General features: G+C 33.6%; 1 pseudogene; it reads right to left on the reverse strand.

Annotated features, from left to right (window-relative positions):
- Positions 1–360: 360 nt before the first annotated feature.
- Positions 361–23,939, reverse strand: part of LOC122139553 — a 27,483-nt pseudogene continuing 3,904 nt past the window's right edge.

Raw genomic sequence — 23,939 nt, forward strand, 5'->3', positions numbered from 1 at the left:
TGAAAATATTATGGTGAATACAATTAGACTTGTTTAAAAAGTGCATTTAGAATTTGAATAAGCACCAGATGTAAAACTAAGCATCTGTTCCAAAACCTAGTGAACTGCTTTAAAGAAGCAAATCAGCAGAATGACTTCTGAAGGATCATGTGACACTGAAGACTGGAGTAATGATGCTGAAAATTCAGCTCTGCATCACTGGAAGAAATTATATTTTGAAATATATTCAAACAAAAAAAATATTTTAAATTTTACCGTATTTTGATCAAATAAATGCAGCATTTAAATTAACATGTAAATGAATAAGTATAAAAATATGTAGCACACACACACACAAAAAAAAAAAAAACAGATAAAGTAGTCAATTTTTAATTACATTTGGCTCCCATCTTGGATAGATTTGTTCTTATTGATCTTGTTGCAGTGCATTATGAGATTCTGAGATGCTATCTTAGAATTGGGCCAAAACAGTATCTTAGGTGGTGCATTCATGCATATGCTGCCTTAAAATCCTGTCTACAAAAGCAGCTCGCTAGGTTTTGGACGAGAATAAATCTGTGACTGGCCATTTAGACCACGATGGTTTATTTTGGAAAGACTACAAATCTACAATGGCGTGCTGTTGCATCTTTCTAGCCCTCTAAGTCTAAACACTCTTGGCTCTGAGGAAATCTCCTCAGGTAGGGACAGGGCAGGGTTGTCATACCACTGTGGGTTTGTTTCTTTTGACTCTGGCTTGATGTTTGTTGTGTCTGGAGTCACTACAACCACATCTGGGTCATTAAGTCGAGCCGGGCTGCAGCACAGCGCCGTTGTTTTGGTAATGAGCTTGTCGAGCGGTTTGAGAGAGTGCATCCACTGCGGGAGAAAGGTCCCACGGCTGCGCAGCGTCTTCCGGCAGGTGCGTGGGACTGTGGGACTGCATCAGGTTTTGACCAGAAGGACGAAGATGGGGAGCGCGGCGAACGGCGCGCCCATGCCGACCATGGCCTGCCATCCGGCCAGAGAGATGCCGAACACGAGGCAAGGTAGCACCATGAAGCAAGAAGGCAGCACCAGAAGGTAAAGCACAGCAAACCAGCGGTACTTGGCAGTGCGTTCACCCAGTGCAGACGCCATAACGGATGGGCAGACGAAGCTTGTGAACGGGACCGGATACCACAGTAAAATCCCAAAAATATTGAAGTAAAAGGGCACAAGGCAATCTGGAGGGGAATATGAGAGAGAAGAAATAAAGCAAACGAGATTTTTTCACTTATGTGAGTGGGGGCTGTAGATATGGCTTGGGTCTGGTTTTAAATATTCAGTACTTGAAATTTTTGTAACATGTTTAAATATTAATATTTCATATTATCCATTTGACCGCACTGATTGGATAAGAACAAAGCTCAGCAGGATGATGAAACTATTGTCTTCTGTACACTGCAGACAAATCATTTTCTTAGTGTTTTGGCTTTTTTTTTTCAGTACAAACATCTAAACATTATTAGATCAAGACACATATATTTTAGAAACCAAATTAGTGCAAGACATTTTAGCCTTGTTCCACCAATGGAGAAAAAAAAAAATCATTCAAAAGGAAAGCTAGTTTATTTATTTATTTATTTATGCCCCATTGGCAGGGATTTTTTTTTTTTATTTGAATCATAAACTTGTTTTATTAAACGTATTTTAAAAAAACAAGAATGCATATCGTATGTAATTTTGCTTTCAAGTTAAAATATCTTGATTTAAGGATGTTTAGATGGAAAAAGAGACAAAAATACAAAATAAGTACTGCTTTTTTAACCAAACTTGAAATGGTTTTACAAATGTCCATATGTTTTTTTAATGTGTCATATCTTACGAAGCGGTCAGTGGGTCAGAGGATGAGACTGAACATTTATTAAATATTTGTAATACAAAAAAAAAAATTAAAAAAAAAAAAAAAAAACTCTAACTGATGTTAGCTTTGTTTAAGTGTCAAGACAAAAATGACAATTATGCTTGACGACTGTAATACATGTAGTGCACGTCTAAACGAACATGTGATTCACACTGCATTTAGGCTTCATATAAACATATCTTTCAGAATCTGAAATTGGATTGGATTCATTCTGATTGAGGATAATTAGTGTATGTAAACATACCCAATGTCCTATACAAACCCTAAACCCTAAAGTCTTTGAGACTTTTTCTTGAGAAGTTCTGTACCAGTACACCTCTCTTCAACATGCTAAACAGGTTTAGTTATTCATGACATGATTCATAAACAAATGATGCAGAACGTGTTAAGCTCTGAGTTCAATACTTGTGTTTAGGGATCTAAACAAACCCCAAATCTTCAGTATGACTAAGCAAGCACCACTAAAATATGCGTAAACAAACGCATTAATGAAGAAAAGTGCCATGTGTCCAGAAGATACATTTTCTTCATCATCCAGTTGGAAAAGCAAGCAGATTTGCCCTGAATTTTTATAAGGTGTGCAATCATTTTAGAAAACTGAAATTTTCCACTGAGTGCTCAGTTAATGGCTGTGTGTCTTTGTCGTACCTGGCATGCAGCAGGAAGCTTCTCTCTGGGGCTGGCGAGAGCTGCAAGGATAGCCGTGGTGGTAGTGCCAATGTTGGAACCCAAGGTCAAAGGATACGCTCTATTGAGACTGATCACTCCAATGCCTGCAGGAGTCAGAGACGGACATATAGAAATCAAAACGTGTTTCGTCCAAGCAATGATGAAGCATGTATGGAACTGTCTTTTGGCTTGAGATCTAAATATTTGAAACCAACTTACAAAACTGATGATAGGGTATCAGCTGTTTGTGAAGCTGGACTCCATAGTTAATGAGATGCAGCCCTTGTGACAACTTAATATTTTCTAATGTTTTGGAAATATGTGATTTATGCTAACTACGGCTGTATCAAAAAATACAGTAAAAAACAGCAATAATGTGATATATTTTTACAATTTAAAAAAACACAGTTTTCTATGTGAATATATTTTAAATTATAATTTATTTCTGTGATGAAAACGCTGAATTTTAAGCATCGTTATTCAGCAATCATTCTAATATGCTAATTTGCTACTCAAGAAATATCTTATGATTATCAAGGTTGAAAACAATTTTGTTGCTTCAATTGAAAACAGTTGTGCGGCTTCATATTTTTGTAGAAACCATTATAATTTTTTTTAGAATTACTTGACAAATAGAAAGTTCAAAGAACAGAATTTATTTAAAATAAATTTCTTTATTTTTATTGTTGTTTTTATTGCTGAATAAAAGTATAAAATTCTTAAATACTGTGTGTATATATATATATATATATATATATATATATATATATATATATATATATATATACACACACACATAATTATACAAAAACAAACTAAAGGGACATAGTTCTAAATGTTCTCCTGGAACGAGCTGTGAGGTCAGCCTCTGTCAGCACTGATGATCTTTTAACCCTCTTTCTACTATTAATAATACGTCCAGTGACACTTCAACTCTTCAGGGCCTTTAATAAAAGATGATCCACTGATCCATAGTAACTGTAATCTCAAAGACACAGAGGGATCTCCACTGGCTGAAAAGTTAATAGTTATCATAATCATGCGGCAGCTGATGAATCATTTCCAGATAATGGGTGCAAATTAATGATGAAATAATTGAACGGGAAGGCACCATCATTTTGCCTGATTTCACAGAGGTGCAGTTAATATTTAATTTGAGCCAAAAGCACTATTAGCGACTAGTTCACGTTCACATTTGCTCTACATTTGAAGAAAACACCAGGGTGTGCATCAAAAATTAAAGTTTAATCAAAACTGCTGATTATTTCTGTTCATTAATTTACAGCGAAACAAAACAGCTGAATTGTCACATGGTTTTATAACCATGTAAAATGTAATACATCATGTAAAAAATAATAACTTTTGAACCTGGGACTTATTACAGAAGTCTTCTTTTTAAGTGTTTGCACATCGAACCATGAAAACACAATACAGGTTTTCACAGCCGCCTCAAAACTCATTTCAGTGATGTAGGTCTATAGTTTTACCTGAAAAATGCAATTAATTCTGCTGGTTTTTGTTTACTTGACTGTAGCACTCTCGTTTTTACATTCCTGGCCTATAGTATGATGCACACAAAAATCCTTTTTGGACTCGGGTGGATGCATTATTAATGTGTTTCAGAGCAATCTTGTGCTGCTGCCTGCTGGTCGTCTCATTTGTGCGATGTTAACAATGAGCTTTTGTTGGCAGGGTCACTTCTAATACAATGATCTGTTGAAGAAGTCATTCATTAGAGATGTACCTATGAGTGGAGTCATAGCCGAGGTGAAAACAGAGCTGCTCTGGATGATAAAGGTCATTCCTGCTCCCATCAACATCGCCAGATATCCTGACAGCCAGCCGAAAGGGAACGGGAAATCTATACGGAGTTAAAAAAATAGACACAAAAGAGACAGCTGTTGATGTACAGTAATAGCATAGTGCTGTGTGCCTATACAAAACAAAAAAATGGCAAAAAGTTACAAATGAATAAGGGTGTGACGGTACACAAAAATGGCCGTTTGATATGTACACTAACAGTCAAATGTTTTTGAGCAGATTTTTAATGTTTTTTTAAAGAAGTCTCTTCTGCTCACCAACCTTTTATTTGATCCAAAATACAGCAAAGCAGTAATATTGTGAAATATTTTTACTATTTAAAATAACTGCTTTCTATTTGCATATATTTTAAAATGTAATTTTCAGCATCATTACTCCAGTCTTCAGTGTCTAATGATCCTTCAGAAATCATTCTAATATGCTGATTTGCTGTTCAACAAAAATTTATTATTATTATTATTATCTTCATCATCATCAATATTTAAAACAGTCGAGTAACAAAAAAAAAAAAATCACCATTCTTTGATGAATAGAAAGATCCAAAGATCCGCATTTATCTGAAATAAAAAGCTTTTATAACATTATACACTATACCATTCAAAAGTTTTCAACATAATAATAATAATAATAATAATAATAATAATAATAATAATAATAAATGTTATTTGAGCAGCAAATCAGAATATTAGAATGATTTCTGAAGGATCATGTGACACTGAAGATTGGAGCAATGATCAATTCAGCTTTGAAATCACAGAAATAAATTACATTGTAAATTATATTCAAATAGAAAACAGTTATTTTAAACAGGAAAAATATTTCAAAATTGTACTGTTTTTATTGTACTTTTGTTGGATTAAATGAATGCTTGGTTGGTGAGAAGAGGCTTCTTTAAAAAAAAAAACTTAAAAATCATTCTATTCAAAAACTTTTGACTGGTAGTGTTTTTTTCTTATTTATTAAACAGTGGTTTGCTGAACAAACTGTGGCTCTGTTTTTAAATAAATGTATTAATAATTAAAAAAAATAAGGATAAATAAAATCTCAGCAAAAATCTTCAGTACAAATATGTGTACCATTACAGCCCTACAGTAACTCCTACTGTAAATACTACAGAAGGACTTGTCATTCTCTGGCTCTCCCTCCTCCAGCCCCATGGCTGCTCACCCGTGTTGATGACCCTTTGGATGACCTTTGCAACTTGACCTTTGAGGAGAGAGTTCAGCACTTTGACGATGAGCAGCAGGCAGGTGCACAGCACCATCAGAGAGGCTGGCTAACAGAAATGAGCCCCACCGCCAGGTCTGACAAAACACGAAGTCCACAAACAGATGCCGGCCTGTGGAAACCAAGACGGAGGAACAATGACGAGGAAAGATGAAGACAACATAAAGGCATTAATGGACACAGATGATTTAAAATGAACAGGGATAAGGACATGCAAAAGCAAAGTTAACGGCAAACTGCACCCTCCGCTCCAAAGGTCAGGTTGCTCATGATAAATGACTGCCAATAGCAAATATTAATGACCCTGCTTTTTTTCTGAGTATAAATAATGAAAATACAAAGTTACAAAAAAATAAACACAGAAAAAGAATCGATAGAAATAAATAAATACAAAATAAACTAAGTAAATACAAATAAACAAGAACAGAAAGAATGAATGAAAATCGAAAGAAAAAAGGACAGTAACTAAAATACACAAAAAATAAAAAAAAATAAAAAAAAAAAAGAATCAAAATGATTTTTTTTTTAAATAAAAATAAATCACATACCAAATACATATCCAGTATAGACACACACACACAAATCAAATTTATTACACTTAAATATTTTTTTTTCACTTGTTTTTTTTCTCTCTCTCTCTCCTCACACTCACCCATACACACTTGTATTTGTGATTTATGGGGATTCTCCATAGGCGTTTTTTTTATACTGTACAAACTGTATCTTTTATTTTTCTATCCTCTTACTCTAACCCTACACCTCACATAAAACTACTGCCATATTTTCCAAATTTTTCACATTAAAAAACAAACAAACAAAAAACACTGTTTAGTATGTTTTTAAGCTTTTTGGTTTATGAGAACACAGGAAGTGTAAACCTCATTAACCATGTTTATGTATGTAATAGTGATGTCATTAGACACAACTGTGTCCCCATAAATCATCCACACACACACACTAATCCTCAGTGAAGTAATAAGAAAAAATGACATTTCAATTTTTTAAATGACACTCACATTTCTCTGTGTTGATCTGTGAGCCTGATTATTCTGTTGTGATCCAGGTGAGATCACTATCCTTCCCACAATGCAGTTCACTGGAGCAGTCTGGGGTGGCAGCTGCTGTCACATTCACTGAGGACTGGAGAGGGCGAAAGAGGAATATTACCCTGAAAAGCTAATAACTGCAGAAACAGGCAAAAGTCTAAGTACTTTTCTTGTGAAAATAGGGCTCGGTTGGAGTGGATAAACATGAGAAGGTGACACACAGTCTTGTGAACTTTGACAAAATAGTGTGGAGCAGATGACAATGACTGACAGCAGATCATCTGGAGAGGAGATGTGTTTTCTCAATAGTCTGTAAGCGCATGAAGATCCAATCCAAACACAACCTGACCAGGAAAACTTTACTCATGAAGCATTGTACTGACTACAAAATTTAGTCTAGTGCAAAATGCATGAGGATGAAACACAACACATGTCTGTAAGAAGCATGTCCTAGTCTCATTTCACACCCAAAACCCAGAGTAAAAAAAAAATCTGAAATTACTTTTATTGAAAAATGAAATAAACTTATTTTTCTTCATCCTGACACTTCATGACAGTTAGTTCACCAAAATATCCACCCCAAATTTTCCTCCATTAGTAATTGACAAAAATTGTGTCAATAACGAAGCATTTTTAAACATGTTATTTTTAGACCACTTTGGTGCATTACAGGTGATGAGAATTTCAAATAAAAAATGTAAAAATAGATTATAATTTATAAGAACGTGTTCAAAGGGTTGTGAAATTTTAACGAATATTAAAGCTCATAGGCTTCATTTTGATGCAAACATTCTCTCATTTGTATTGTAAACTAATATAATTTGCAATATTAGTATAGAAATTTATTTATTAAAACCGCTTATTCTGTCAGTTTCATTTAGTATTTTATTAATAATTTCAATAATTATTACAATATTTATTTTGTTTATTGTATTTTTATTATTTATTATTTTGTTTTGTCTCTTTCAATTGTTTTTGTATTTATAATTTATTATGTTCTGATTTTATATTTATTATTTATTTTTGAAAAATGTCTTTCATTCTGTACTTTATTCTGTTCTGTAATTTATATAACTATTATTATATTTATATTTATTATTAAAACATTTATTTTGGCACTTTGATTTTGTACCTCTGTTTATATTATAATATTTGTTTGTTTGTTCATTCAATCATTTCGTCCATCCATTAATTAATTTATGCAAGTTAAAATAAAACTAAATTGCCAGTTTTCTCATTGCGCTTGTAAAAAAAAAAAAAAAAAAAAAACACACTCAGGTTAATAAGGGAATTTATAGGTAAAAGTTCAGGTAAACTTCCTGAAGATGTGCAGATTTGGAGCATGAAAAATGTTTGTCGTCCAGAAGAAAGTTACCACAAAGCTGCTGGACTTGCACCAGTTACTTTCACGAGGCTGTGAGTTCCTCATGGACTCGTCACCAGAGCGGATGGCCGTTATTACTGATTTTATCCAGCTAGAAGAGTGAGACGCTATAGTCAATATCACACTCACAACACCTCAAAGGAAACATGAGTGAGTCTAAAAACATATTGCATGCACGCACAAACACAGCACAAATTCACCCACACACCTGTATGATGAGTCTGGTTAAGGGTTCGGTGAGCGTCCTTCTTTGCAGTAGTTCAGTGTGCTCTTGATCCGCTGTGTAGCTGAAAGCTGCTGACAGTGACTTTGGCCAGGTAACTCACCAGACCAGACGCCACCATCCAACGGCAGCAAACACCAGCACTGACAGCCCAGTTAAAACAGTCATGGATCGTCGCCCCAGCAAACGCCCTTGAGAACGAACGAGCACAGGTGATCAGCAAAAGGTAAAAAAAAAAAAAAAACCATGATTATGGTGCCCGGTAGCTGACATGATCGGTTCACTTAGTTTTTCGTCGTTGGCGAGATATATTAATTTGTGGAAACGTGATATTAACTTCGTAGGAACGTGATATTATGTCATGGCCTCGAGATTGCTGTGTTGAGGAAACAGCATCCATTTCTCGTGGCAAAAATATCAAATTAAATGTTTAATGTAAATAAAAATGTTTTATCTATCTCTGATAATCCCGGGTTGCTATGGTCACGCAGGGTTTTTTTACACATTAAACTTGTGAAATGGAGTCGTTACCCTCTAAAAAAATTATCTTGTGGGCCAGACAGAATATTACATTTCTCACAAGTTAATATGACGTTCCCTCAAATCACATATCTCTTGGCCACGACAGTATTATCACATTCCCATAAGACGATCTTCTCGCTGTGGCAACAACAAAACTAACGTTGAACCCACCATGTCAGCTCACGGGCACCTTACATAATCACTATAGATGGAAAAAAAAAAAAATAAATAATAATAATAATAATAATAATAATAATAATAATAATAATAATTAAATGAATAGAAAGAATTTTCAAAAATTAATAAATTTAATTAAAAATAATAAATACATAAAAAGTAAATAAATAAAGAAGAAATATAAACAAAATAATACACGTCAATCAATCAATAACAAATAAACATGAAATTAAATAAAATAATTAAAATAGTTAAATAAATAAAAACAAATAGATAATAATTAAAATGTAAATAAACAGAAAATAAAAATAAATAAGAAAGTAAAAATAAAAAAGATAGAAATAATCAAAAAAGACACCATGAGGAACAAGAATGCAGTAAGGTCAGTGGATAAAAACTATTTTTTATTTTTAATAATTATAATGAAATCAAATAGAAAAATTTAAAAAGAGACATTTAAAATAATTAAATACAAAAATGTTATAAATAGAAAATTAAATCCAATTAGATTCTTTTACTTTTAGAAGCAAAATTTCGAAATATATAAAGGAATAGTTTTCAGAAAAAAACTTATAATTAATGACTTTATTCTAAAAACGGACCAACATCTGCCAATTGATTTTAGAAAAATAAAACTAATTTTCCTTTGAATTAAGTTTATTTTTCTTAACCCATATGGATTTTTCTTATTTAAAATATAAAATGACTTCCTTTTAAACCCTTTTTTTTTTTTCAGGAAAACAAGACTTAATACCTTAAAGAAATTTTGCTAGGTGACAAAGTCATTTCAATGAAAGGTATTGCATTTTACAAAGCCGATTAGCAGGACATTTTTTTCTTAGGAATAACATGCACTGATAAATTATTCCACAGTAAGACCTAGCCACAGGGGATCCTGCAAATCCTGTCCCACAAGATCCATTTCCTGCAGAGTTTAGCTCTACCCTAATCAAACACACCTGAGCATGCTAATCAATGTCGTCAGGATCATTAAAAAAATCACAGAGATAGGTGAGTTTGATCAGGGTTGGAGCTAAACTCTGCAGACATTGGCCCTCCAGGGTAAGATCTGAGGAATCCCTGACCTAGAACATGCATTGACAATGGAAAATGAGGACAATTTCGTTTTCATGTTCTCTTACAGAAAAATCAATTCTGCCGCAAAATTTTGAAATGAACTCATGATACTTTAAGTGAACAGCAAGGTTACATGCCAGTTATTAACTAGTGATGATAGCGGCGATGGTGAGAATCATTAGGTACCGTTTAAACTCGTTCCCCTCTCTCCTGCGTTGCAATAAGGGCGACGATGGTGTTGGTAACAGACGTGCCGATGTTGGAGCCCATGATGATGGGGACGGCAGATTTCACTTCAAGCACTACACACACACATAAATCACATGGATCATAATAAAGCATGAGCAATAGTAGAAGTGATGCCATGCTTTAGCAAATAACCACTAAACTATTGTCCATCTACCTCTGTTCAAGCTGATAGCAAGATACTGTACCTCATCATTTCTTGTTTTCATTTGTTCCACTGACCTCTTAACTCAGGGCGAGCATTAGAGTCAAGCCAAATTTCCATTTAGCTACTAGAATGGGTAGATAGCATTAGTAATTGCAGTAATTACTGCCCTTACAGCTGCTGGGTTTGCAGCTGGAGTGAAAACATGGCTCGTGTTTTTAGCCCACAGAGCATTGCGTGAATGTGACACACACCTACTCCTGACATCCATTAGCTTCAATTCATTTACTCGGAGAAAAGCCAAGTCACATTCAAAGAGCTTTGTCACTCAAGGTTGGGTGAATCTCTTTCAAACCATTTCAAAAGATCAAGATTTGATTGCTGTGGGCTCACGAAACACACCTGCTCTAGCAAAGTTAACATACACATATCTGTGTTCTATTTACTACAGTTCACACTCATATGGGGGGGATTAAAGGTCTAAGGCCCACCAGTGAAAATGCATTAGTTTTGCATTTTATTTTTTATGTAAAGAATAGTTCACTCAAAAATGAAAATGTGCTGAGAATGTACTTACTCTCAGGCCATCCAAGCCGTAGGTGAGTTTGTTTCTTCATTGGAACAGATTTGGAGAAATGTAGCATTACATCACTTGCTCACCGAAGGATCCTCTGCAGTGAATGGGTGCCGTCAGAATGAGAGTCCAAACAGTTGATAAAAAAATCACAATAATCCACAAGTAATCCACACAACTCCAGTCCATCATTTAACATCTTATGAAGTGAAAAGCTGTGTGTTTGTAAGAAACAAATCCATTATTAAAATGTTTAGTCTTTAAACCATTGCTTCTACTAAAATTATGATTTCATAATCTATAATAACGCTTCCTGCAGTGAAAAACTCCAACCCCGTTGTCCCCTCACATCAAAATCCTGTTTTGGACTGTTTTTGATTGTAAACAGTGCTTGATCTGTGCATATTTATCTCCTGAGTCAAACAAGAAGACATTTTCATAGAAAGCAAAATTGTGGATTATGGACTCTACATTTTAGCCAGAAGCAATGATTTGAAGTTAAAAATGTCAAATTGATGGATTTGTTTCTTACAAACATGCAGATTTTAAATTCACAAGACATTAATTGATGGACTGGAGTCGTGTGGATTACTTTTGTGATGTTTTTATCAGCTGTTTGGACTCTCATTCTGACGGCACCCATTTGGATCCATTAGTGAGTAGGTGATGTAATGCTAAATTTCTCCAAATCTGTTCCCATTAAGAATGAGTAAACTTTCAGTTTTTTGATAAACTATTCCTAGCATATTATTTATCATGAAAAACTATATTGTCAGCACAACAATTTGAGCAAAAGTTGCACTGCGAATGTCATGTGATTATTTATTTGCTTGTGGTCTCAGATTTCCCCACGGTAGCTTCTATATATTAAAACCCTTTATTGTGTCAAACATGAAGCTCATTAACCCAAACAAAACACCAGACCCCTCATTAAATTGGCGCCAGCAATCTGTTGTGATTGCATCTGAACTCTCTGATGTTTATTTGGAATGAGCTCTCTCTGACAGTCACACTTCACAAGCTTCTCAGACTTTGAGGCCACTGCTGCATATGCACAAGCTAATTAGCTCATCCATGCGCAAGAGGTGCAGTGCCACTTGATTACAGCAGGAACAAACATCTAGAGATAAGGCTTCTTCCGGAAATAATGGGAAATAAAAAAAGGACACAGGGGTTGTATCACCCAGGGCCAAGTTTTGCAAAAACAGTTTTACAGATGATCGCTGTGAATAAAGCCACGTGTTGCAGCTGTTTTGTTTTGTTAAAAGTTAAATTGAACTTTGGAATTTTTAAGTTTTGGTTAAGATTTAAGCTTAATTTATGTAAAAATTTAAAATGAACAGCTGGCTTCAAAAGCAAGGTGCCAAGATAGTTTAATGGCCACAAGTCCTTATTTTACATCTGTCTGAAAACAATATCTACATAAAACAATATCTAACTTAGTGAAAGTGACCTGACATACAGCCAAGTTTGGTGATCAGTGGGCAGCCATTTATGCTGCAGCGCCCGGGGAGGAGTTGGGGGTTTGGGTTTCGGTGCCTTGCTCAAGGGCACCTCAGTCGTGAACCCACAACCTTAAGATTAGGATTAGGTGTCTATTTCTATTAGGATTAAAGGCTTCAACTTTAGAAGTAGATGAGTGTGGGTGTGTGACAGTCAAAAAATATATTGACTTCTGAATGTATTTAGTTTTTTTGAAGTTTTTTTCTTTAAATTTTATATATGTATGTATGCGTGTACAGTATGTAGCATGAAAATAAATGCTTGTGTTCCTGTGATGCAAAGCTGAATTTTCAGTATATTTTTACCAGTATTTTTTGTTGTATGATGATTCTTAAGTAATTTTTATTATATTGTTTTGCAGCTCAAGAAACATTTCTTGTTAATTATGTTGAAAACAGTTGTGCTAAATAATGTTGTTGTAGAAGCTGTACTACATTTTTCTGGATTCTTTGATGAATAGAAAGTCCAAAAGATCTGCGTTTATTTAAAATAGAAACCTTTTTAGCATTACTAATGTCTTCAATGTCACTTTTTGTTTGATCAATTTAACGATCCTGATGAAATAACAGTTATAATTTCTTTAAAAAAAAATTGAATAGTATAGTGCATTATTAATTAATTAAATGTAATCAGCTGACAGCGCGTAATGAAAAGATATTAAATTGAGGTTTATTGGTTAAGTTTAGAAATCTGACTGTACTAAAAATGAGTTGTTTCTCTTACATCCAGATGAGACCAAGCTGACTATAATGGATGTGGAAGTACTGGAGCTCTGGACCAGAACCGTGACCAGAATCCCCACCATGAGTCCTGCTACGGTGGATAGGATGGCATTGTCCTGGAATATGTCTCCGAGCCACTTTGCCTGGGACAAAAGAGCAAAACATTTGAAACATTTGATTTATTTTAATAAACTAGGTTTTTGACGTCATAAATCTTAAAGGGGACCCAGTCGCACCCAAAAAGGTAACATAACCTGGTCATCATTTACTCATCCTCATGAACTGTAATTGCAAAACCAGCATGAACATGATTCTTCCTTGGAACACAAAACATTACACACAGGTGATTATTTTGATTCACTTTTTTCCATCCGTCACTTTCTATTTGTAGGAAAAGAAAAACAGATATGTTCTTCAAAACAAAATCTTTTTGTGTTCCACAGAAAAAAAAGGGTATTCAAATAGGTTTGACAAGGAATGACAATAGAATAATGAAAAAGCCTTGGGTTTTTTAGGTCAACTGAACATTTAACAGGCGAACAGCACATTCTGGTTTGTTTTTGTAAAGATGACATGCACCACAGAGCCTGCACATCTGCATTTTTGCTGAAGCTATGAATCATGCTAAAATCCACTTCTTCCTTGTCATAAACATACATTTAAGAATTGATTTAACCTAAATCTTAATGCCTAACCAATGAGAACACAGCATTCCTTCACATGTACAAGTGTTAAGGTCTTTGAAATATGGACAACAATCCATGTCTTCACAGGAGAAGCAGGTAATTAATCAAAATTTAAAAGATCACATAGGAGCTTTAATAACTAAAAGTTGTAAATTGCAATGAAAAACAGCATCACAGTTGACAACCCAAAAAATAAAAAGAAAAAGAATGTAAAAAGGGTGAAAGGTTAAAGAAAAATATCAAGTAAACATACATTATATGATAAGAAAATAAAAATTAAAGATATATTTACCAAAAAATATATGTTTTTTCTATAAAAAATAAACATTTAAAATTGAACATTCATGGCTTCGAAAGTTTGGAATCTGTAAGGTTTTATAATTTTACCTCAAGACAAATCACAATTGACACCAAAATAAAACAAAAAGTAGACAAAAATGGGAATTTAAGGCAAGTAAATATACATACTGTATATATTCAATGATATAAAATAAAAGTACTTCAAACGACACTTTTTTGTCTATTTCTTTCATCTTTGAATTATCTTTATTGTATGTTGTTCATCAAAAAAAATAATGTTTGCATATTTGTGTATGTGCAATAGTCATTTAATTATAGCCTTTATAAGTAAATAATTATATATATATACACACACACACACACACAATATATATATGTATATATCTATAAATATATATATATATATATATATATAATATATATATAATATATATATATTATATATAATGATATATAGCACACACTGTGTCATTATATATCTTTTCAAAAAGAGCCATTTCATGGTTCAAAAGTCTTGCATGAAAACAAATCACATTTGACCCCAAAGTAAAAGAAAAAAAAAAGAATTGGGGAATTTGTCTGAGAAATATGCTTAATTGTCATTACAATAAAGTGTGAAAGGAAATTTTTAAACCAAGTAAAATGCCATTGTGCTAGAAGAATAGATGCAGTTAAAAGTTGCAAAAAGTGGAGTAAAGGTCAGTTAAGGATGAATAATTACCTCCAGCCAGTTGAAAAGCAGAGCTTAGGATGTCCAGTGAGCACACAAACCCATAGAGCAAGAGCAAGAGAGAGGAAGGAATGCCTCAGCAAGCTAATGAAAAGTGAAGACATTTCTCCACGTCTGTCGCTCGCTGGTCTTTGTGGGCACTACAGAGAAGAGCAAAGCTCTTTAGATACAGTCTAATTACATTTTTTCAGGCTACACAATGTTCGCTGTCTCACTGGTTGTCAATGTGCATGTGAGCTGATTTATTAACATTGTTCTCTTAATTTGTAGCCGTTAAAATAAGCAATTCCGGAATGCAAAAGCCTAAAAAGTCCTCTAATTTTTTTTTTTGTATTTTTGACTTGAGACACAACACATGGACTTTTGGAAGTTGTCCTGCTTCCCAGGGTTTATGTGAAGGACGGTCAAGCATCGGTATTAGAGGTCTGGTCACGGCAGCCGCTCACCAGGTCCAGAACTGTGCTGGATTTTCTGGGGTCATGACCCCCAGCTGGGTCAGAAAGAAGAAATCAAGGAATAATGCCTTCGAATCTGAACACAACATACATCTATTTGTTCATCATAAACACCCCTGCTTTTGCTGCCTTTCTTTAAAATAAATTGTCTATCCTTAAGAGTGATATTGCCATATTATCATGCAATATTCTGATTTTTGCTAACTCTCTGGGTAGATTAAGTAATATAGTATAGACACATATTACAATATGCTCTAACAATAGCCATATGATGATTATTATACGTAGCAACCATATACTTTACAATACAGTATGTCAACTATATACTGATATATATATATATATATATATAACAATAGCCAATATGTAATACATATATATATTATATATATATATATATATGTATGTATATGTATATGCAACTTCATTAAAACAAGATGTACACAAAATATCTGTGTTTGTGGTTTTGTAATGATTTTTTTAAATGTATGTCTATCTTGTATATCTACTAATATTGACATGTATGGTTGGTTTTAGGATGGATTTACATGTACATGACATATGTCCAAAAATATAATATATACATAAACAAATGTCATATTTGTTAATATATGAAATTGTTCAGATTTGGAATACATTTCATACATGTTTTATATGAAATTATGAAACATATTTAAATATACAGAAGTGTAACATTTGCCTTTGAGGTTTGGGGGTCAGTAAGTGATATTTGTAAAATGTTTCTTATGCTGAAACAACGTCTGCTTTTAAAAATTCAGCAAACAAAAAAAAATGACTGCGAATAATTACAGAAATTTTAATATAAACGCTCTTCTATTTTTAATAATAATAAAATGTAATTTGTGAGAGCTGTGATGCAAAGCTGAATTTTCAGTATTCCTCTTTAGCCTTCAGTGTCAGCATGATCCTTTCAGAAATCATTCCTGAAATGCCAATTGTGATGCTTTTATAAACATTATTTATCAACGTTGAAAGACTTGACAGCTTAGACGTGAAAAATAAATGTCTAAATTGTTCTGACATCTTACGCAGCTGAAGGTGAAGTTTGTTCTGCAGTGGTGAGTCTGATTGGCCTGAGGACATGTTTGTCAGTCTGTCGTAAATATCAAGATAATTTGCTGACCAGTTCCATTTTGTTGCAACATTGATCTTTGATTAAGGTTTTCATTTTTTTTCCCGCCTTTAAAAGTTACGAGATTGACCACACAGATTGATTTGCATATTGAAATTCATATGCAAATGATACTAGTCTTCTACAGGCCTTACAGAATTTTGAACAAACTCTAGGAAAATGAACTACCTAATTAAAATGGTCGTTTTGGGTTCACTACTCTAGTACGTGTTCAAACAAGCATCAAAATGAATGAACATTGCTGTCCTTTCAATCATTATTGTTCTACTTAATTTATTTCTTATTCGCTTTTTCCTGACGATCTTTCAAATAAGTGAATGCTTTGTCCAATATAGCTGAAGATGACAACACAGTTGTGGTCCCTCACGGCCGCGTTTTCCCATCTGAATGCCCTCCATCAGCCATCACCTGTTTTTTCAACCAGGTGCGTTCGTTTTAAATAACTAGATAAATGATGCTTTTTCTGGTCACGGTTCCTGTCGAACACGCAGTCTGTTGGAAAGCGCTCTATCAGGACTAACATACTAATGCATCTTCTGAAAGCAAGGAGCTCTTGAATGTCAGAGCAATTTAAAGTTGAATGACAGATTAATGGTTCTTGTTCACGAGCGGACGCGACATCATCACAGGTGCTGCTTTCTCTCTGAGAAGAACACACATTTAATCTGTTTTAGTTAAACCAACTGTGGTGAAATTTATTTTACCCTGAATATCAGTTTCAGAATCATCCACGGGCTGACTTATAAGATGCGAATAGATTCGGTTTTCTTTCCTTGCAAACTGCTCTGGAGAGGATGTTTTGTTTAGTCAGGTAGGCTATATTTCCGCGAAAAGTGAGATGTCAAAGCAAATACGTCATTCGTGTTTTGTGTTAGAACTGTCTGTTTTTTACTTTAAGCTCTAAAAGTTTGCTATTATCAATTTTTTTTCCCCTGAAAGGAGTAACATTTAGTGTAATTTTTAGAACCATCTGCGCTGTAATTTTGAGCATACCCAACAAGCCCAACAGAGCGTAGGACCTAGTGTTTCTGGAACTATTAACCAATGAACAAAATGGGAGAAAGATTACAGTGAACATAATCCAAACTATATCAGTACTCAAAACCCAGGCAGGGACTTTTCTGATTATTTTCGCTAAAGCATTTGTACTGTATTGTAGCCCTATGGCTGGAGGCAAGACTTTACAGGTTCTTCCCTGCTCTAAAACATATGTTTTGCTATAAACACATGATAAACTCAAAGACCCCATTTCATTCTCAGCTGCACCACTGAAAGAGCTCTGCATATGGAGCCTGTGCTCTCACACTGACCTGCTTTTTTGTATAAATGGAGCCGCACATGGCATTAAAATCTCACCCTTATCAGCACAAAGCAGCAGCATCGACAAAATCACAAGACTGTTTGTGCAATGCCATTCTGAGCACTGGACCAGGCTCTCCATTGTGACCCTGAGAGCCAAATATGGCTTTACTATTGAATGCAAAGCCTGCCACAACACTGCATGAACTCAATCAAGAAATACATGCACAGAACAACAAGGGAGTCGCTGAGAGTGCTTTCTTTCAAATTAATGTCACTTGTTTGTTATCTAATGCGATGACATAAAGACAATTTAAAGTGTTCAAATGTGTTTTGGGGTCACTATATACACTTGAAGAAAAAAAAACAAGTGAAAAAAAAAAACTAATTTCACTCAAAAATTGATGATAAATATCATGATTACAAAGAAACAGTATGTAAAAATATTTTAATTAAATGCTAAAAATCTTGATTTTGGTAGAAAAGACTGAAGTTGTATTTTCTTGTAAAACATACTGTAACTGTTAATAGGCTGTTTTCATTTAGAATTAATATTTGTAGTAAATGTGGGGGATTTCTATCTCTCCATAGTGGATTGCAATAAATGTTTGGACACTTCTAGCTTTATTTTAGATCTACTTTGTTTTACTGATTTTTAATTGTTTTTGTTAAATTCGTAAGTGGGGCTGTGACGGTGGTGAAAGAACAGTTTGTATTATTTGTATATTTCGGTTTTTTAAGCTATAGTACATCAAGTTAAAATGAAAATGAGAAGTAGATAAAATACATAGCCCAAAATAAGTCTCGGGTTTGTGTCTTTGTTATTTTCTTTTCTTTCTTTCAGTTGAAGTTTATTTCAGAATTAATTTTTTATATAGCTTCAGTTTGAGGTAGTGTTTACCTACACAATTTATATATTTTTTATTATCATTATTTATGAAATAGAAAGACTGAAACTGTTTACAGTACAGTAGATAAAAACAGCGAAGGTTCAATAAGACTTTACAGAGCTCTGACTAATATAAGAAAAGCAGCAGGTGTTCTTCACTAGTAACATTGACAGATTAATATAAATGTCATATTACATCATACCTTTTCGGGTCTGGATTTGATTCTACAGCGGCTGACTGAGGCTCTTAAATTGACACTGGCATTGTAAGGAGAGTTTATATGGGAAACCCTGTCATTAGATTGTCAATAATGATCTTCTTCTCTGACTAATTAACTCTTAGCCAATCAGAGTTCAGTTCAAACGGGTGAAGACACAAAATGCGGTATCAGTGATGCAAAAAACTGCTGCTGTGTTAATAAACTACTTAAAGATTCATATCACAGTCAGATGAATGGTTCTAAAGATTCTTTAAGAAAACTGGCATTTTTTTTTTAAAAATCTACCTCTTTCCTCAGGACTTTGGCGCGCCTTTTTATTTGTAAAAACATGATATCTTGTGGTGAGAGATGCCACAATGTCAATTTTCTCTCTTTTTTCCCCTCTAGTAAAGTCATCTTGCACTCATACATCTTTTAAGTATTAGATATGTCTTTAATTTTAAAAATGTATGTTTTAACAGAGTGTGAAAATAACTTCTATATCTCCATGTTTGGTACTAGTGTAGACACTTCTGAGTGTTATTTTAGTGTCACTGAGACAAAAGTTTTTTATTAATATTCTGAATTTTTATATTTTCTGTGCTTCATTACAGTTGTAAAGTTTTAGTAATTTTGTGTTTGTCACCTTTTTCTCTCTCTCTCTTTTTTTTTTTTTTTGGAAATGTTTATAAAGGTTTATTTATTTATTAGTTTGTTTGTTTGTTTGATTTAGTTCGTTATTTTAGTACATAATTAAACTAAATTTAAATATAAATGTTGCCTTGATACTATGCTGAAATAAGTTAAAAAAAAATTAGTTAAAAAAAATTTTTTTTTTTTAAATTTTTTTTTTTTTAGTTGAAGTTTTTTTTTATTTCAAGTAACAAAAGTTTTAATAAAAAAAACTAAGTATCTACCTCTGTAAATGATTTTTTATTTTTTTTTGAAGTTGCAAACAAAAAAACTATTGAGTACATTTCTTACTGCCTTTTTGTGCAGAAAATACATTTCAATCTTTTCTTACTGAAAAACGTTATGTTTGGCTCAATGTGATTCTGTCGTTTGTTCTTTATAACTTCAGAAATTTACGTGCTGGTCCCCTTCTGGAGAGTAAAGACTGCTTTTTACTGCCAAACATTATTCAGTGTACATAACTCCCCAGGATCTCACTGTAAAATTCCTCATTTCATCTTCTCTTCCTGAAAAGGTAAACAATAAAATTATTTAGGTTAATCTGATCTCCCCAATCTTTGTCAAACACAGGTCATTCTTTGAGATGCTGCTGTGCTGGCATTAGTGCTATTACCTCTCAGGGCACCAAACAAGTTTTGGTGTTGGAAACTACTTTTGTCAAATGTTTTTGCTAATCTTGACTGTACTTAGTGTTAGACACTCATACACACGCATAGGCTTAAATACTCAAAATGAAAAGCACAAATAAATACGCCATACTACACTTCCAGACAGCTAGGTTAATAAATGTTCATTTACTTAAAGAAAAGGCACACAAAGTACAAAATGTACTGCCAAGTTTGAATTTTAAAAATCTGGTTTTTTAATTAAGAGAAAAGTGATCTTTAAAACAACTAAATTTTTGATTAGACAAAGATTAAAAATGGTCAAGATTGCAGCAAAATGAATGTTTTTAAAAGCCATGGAGTGGGTCAGTGGTCGCATGTGTGGTCTGGCAGTTTAATTATTGGGAAGGTGCAGGTCAGCAGTAAACGCATGAGCACCGGTTCACCCTAAAAAAAAAATTTTAATTGGGGACAGCCATTAAAAAAAAAAAAAAAAAAAATCTAAAAAAATGTTTTGCTTGTTTGGCCACATTCACTGTACACAAAAGAGTTGGTTTTTTTTCAGAAATGGGAACATTTTAAAAACTAATTATCTTTAAAAAATGCGTCCATGAGAAATTATTTTAACAAATCTGGTTGTAGAAGCACAAAAAAAGGTGCTTAAAAACTATCTTTAAAATTAGATCACCCCAAAATTTAAATTTTGGGAAAAATATTCCACCCTAGACCCCCAAGTGTAATTAGTTTGTTTTCCATTGTAGATTGGGAAATGTGCATTAAATCCCTTTCTTTCTGACGGTCCTCTGCAGTGAAGGGTCCCCAGAATGAGTCCAAAAAAACTGATAAAACTCCAAAATCCCCGACCCAGTCCAATTAACATTGGTCATGAAAAGCGCTTTTGTAAAAAAACCCCTTAAAACTTTACTTTAAACCATTTCTTTGGGGGAAAAAAACCTAATCAATCGAAAAACTTTTTTTCCGGTGAAAAAACCTCACATTAAAAAACCCCCAATTTAAAGGGTTTGGCTTTTAGATGTTTTCACTTTAAATGTGCTTTAAAACTGTGCATATTTTCTCCAGATCAGAGAGATACTTTTTCACTGAAGAAAGAAATTTTGGATAAAGGCTGGGTTTTAGACGAAGAACAGTTAAGGGGAAAAAAGCCCCAAGAAACTTCCTAACGAATTCCAGACAAAAACTGGGACTGGAGTGGTGTGAATCTTGAGTTACGGGATGTTTTTTTGTGTTTGGACTTCCTGATGGCCCCCCTTTGCAGAGGGCCATTGTGGAAGGTAATCCCTGGATGATTTTTTTTTTTGGGGGTTTCTTTTAACTTACCCCAACCTTTTATGGTGTTAAATTTTTTTTGGCAAAAAGCTTGCTTTTAACAGAGCACAGATTTCTGTAACTTGTTTACAGGTGTGAGATGCTGGGATTTTCTCAGAACTTTGCTGATGGTGGGTTAAAACTTTATTAGCACAAACTGTTTAACTTATGGATACTGTAAACACTTACCCCAACATCTTCAGCTGACTCATACTGTATGTCAGCTCTGTTCAGCTGATGCCAATAAATAAGTCAACGAATGAGCGTCTGACACTATTTGACTTACAGGAGCCTAAATACATGAGAGAGCTAGTGTGGAGTGAAAAACATTCAACAAACATAGATTGTAGAAACAAGCCTGCATTAAGCGTTCTTAGAAATTAATGTGCTGTAACTTTCAGAACACAAAAGAAACTAAATTGAAAAAAAAAACAAGACTATTTTGATATCTGAGGGATTCTATGGAGCCCCTAAAAGACAAGATGGTTTGAAAAAAAATAGATGGGAGGAAAAAAATTACATTTATTTGTAAAACATTTACATTCCCTCAAGAAACTGTGTTTGCACTAACTTTGCTTCCTATAACTTCCTATAAAATGCAAAAGCATTCAGTACAAAAGCATTGAAATATAATTCTTCCATCTCATATTTTTTCCATCACAATGTCCCTTTAGGGGCTCTGTAGATTTATGATGTCAGACACCCAGAATATTAATATGACTGCCAACACATTAACAGCAGCACCTACTGGCTGTGCAGAAATTGTGATGATGTAATAAAAAATAGCAAAGATACTATCAATTTAAACTGATTTAAATTTAACTTGAGCTTCTTTACTGTAAAAGCACACATGCCCTTATGTTCATAGTGAAAGCATTGTGTTTATGTAGATGCAGACTGAATGTGCTGCAGATCGACAGTTTTCATAATTATGCATGTGCTGAGCTGTACTGAAAATCTAACAAAAAGAAAAGAACAAAAGAAGGAGCCAATGCTTTAACTGTACCATACCAAACCAAGCATTTTCTTTATGTTTGTGAGAGAAACACAGATTAATGGCAGCATCACTTTAGCTCTTCTGTGGATGATGCTGGAGTCACATTTTCTTCTGGTCCCTCCTGAAACATACAGAACCAAGAGATCAATACACAGTTTTATATCATGCTGGATATATGTATATTAAATTCATCTGTTCTATATAAAATCTTTAAGAGCTAGGTAATGATAGATCATTAAACCAATCTAAAAACTGGATGAAGTCAGTTTCAAAATTCGTTGTTAAATTTTTTGGACCTTTGAAGAAATGTTTTTACGCAGGGAATTTTGGGTCTCCATTTTTGTCACTCTATAATTGAGAAAATACTTAGACAGAAAACAATATATTTTCACAATTTTGGGGGGCATAAAATGATGTACATAATCAGCAAATTATTGATGAACAAATCCCTCTGTAAAACCTTCAGGATATAGACAGGAATAGAAATGTAAAGTTTGGTGTGTGTAAGTGCTAATGAAGTGGAGATTTATGGCTCAGTGCAGGAGAAAAACATTGTAATTGAAATCTATTGACAATAGATAAAATGCTATAAAGAAACATTTAACAGTGTCTTTTGTATGTTTTCTTTCAACAAGTCTGGAACACACTATGAAACACCAAAAAGGCCAAAATCTCAACCTTGACAGGTGCATGAAAATTTTTTTTTTTTTTTCTTTCCTAAAAAGAGCACATTAAATAGATATCACAGCCCTATTTTGCTAGAAATGACCAGTTACCACAGAGAAGCATTTTAACTCTTTTGGACTCTTTATGCTCTTTATGCAAAAAGAGCATTTATAATGGAAGTAAATGGGCCATTTAGTAGTATTTACTTTATTTACTGACAATAAGTAAATGCATTGAAAAATAAACTAAACATTGGGGAAAATATTACTTTAAAATATTTATTTTTCTTTAATTTAAATTATCAACGTATTTATTTTTTTATGTAATGTATTGTTTTTTATATATATTTATGTCAAATGCATATATGTAAAATATTTATTTTTCAAATAAATAAATAGCTTTTTTTTTTTTTTCTAGTCAGAGGCATTTATTTCTCCGTCCATTAAACTTTTTGTTCAGGTTTTGCTATCATTATAGGAATATTTTGTCATGACAAACACAAGGTTCAACACTCACCTTCACCTTTTCCAGCTCTGACCTCCAGGCAGTGATTTCTGGGGGATGTGGAAGGCCTAACATTAATCAAAAGACAGTTATTCCAACAATGTTTAGGAAATGCATTGCATAGTGGCCTATGCATTCTTTCAGAACTTTGGTGATAATAACTCAAATAACTTGTCGTTAGTCTCTTTAAACTGTTGCAACAAGCTGATGATAAT

Source organism: Cyprinus carpio, chromosome B14 (genome assembly GCF_018340385.1).
Source record: "Cyprinus carpio isolate SPL01 chromosome B14, ASM1834038v1, whole genome shotgun sequence".
NCBI lineage: Eukaryota > Metazoa > Chordata > Actinopteri > Cypriniformes > Cyprinidae > Cyprinus > Cyprinus carpio.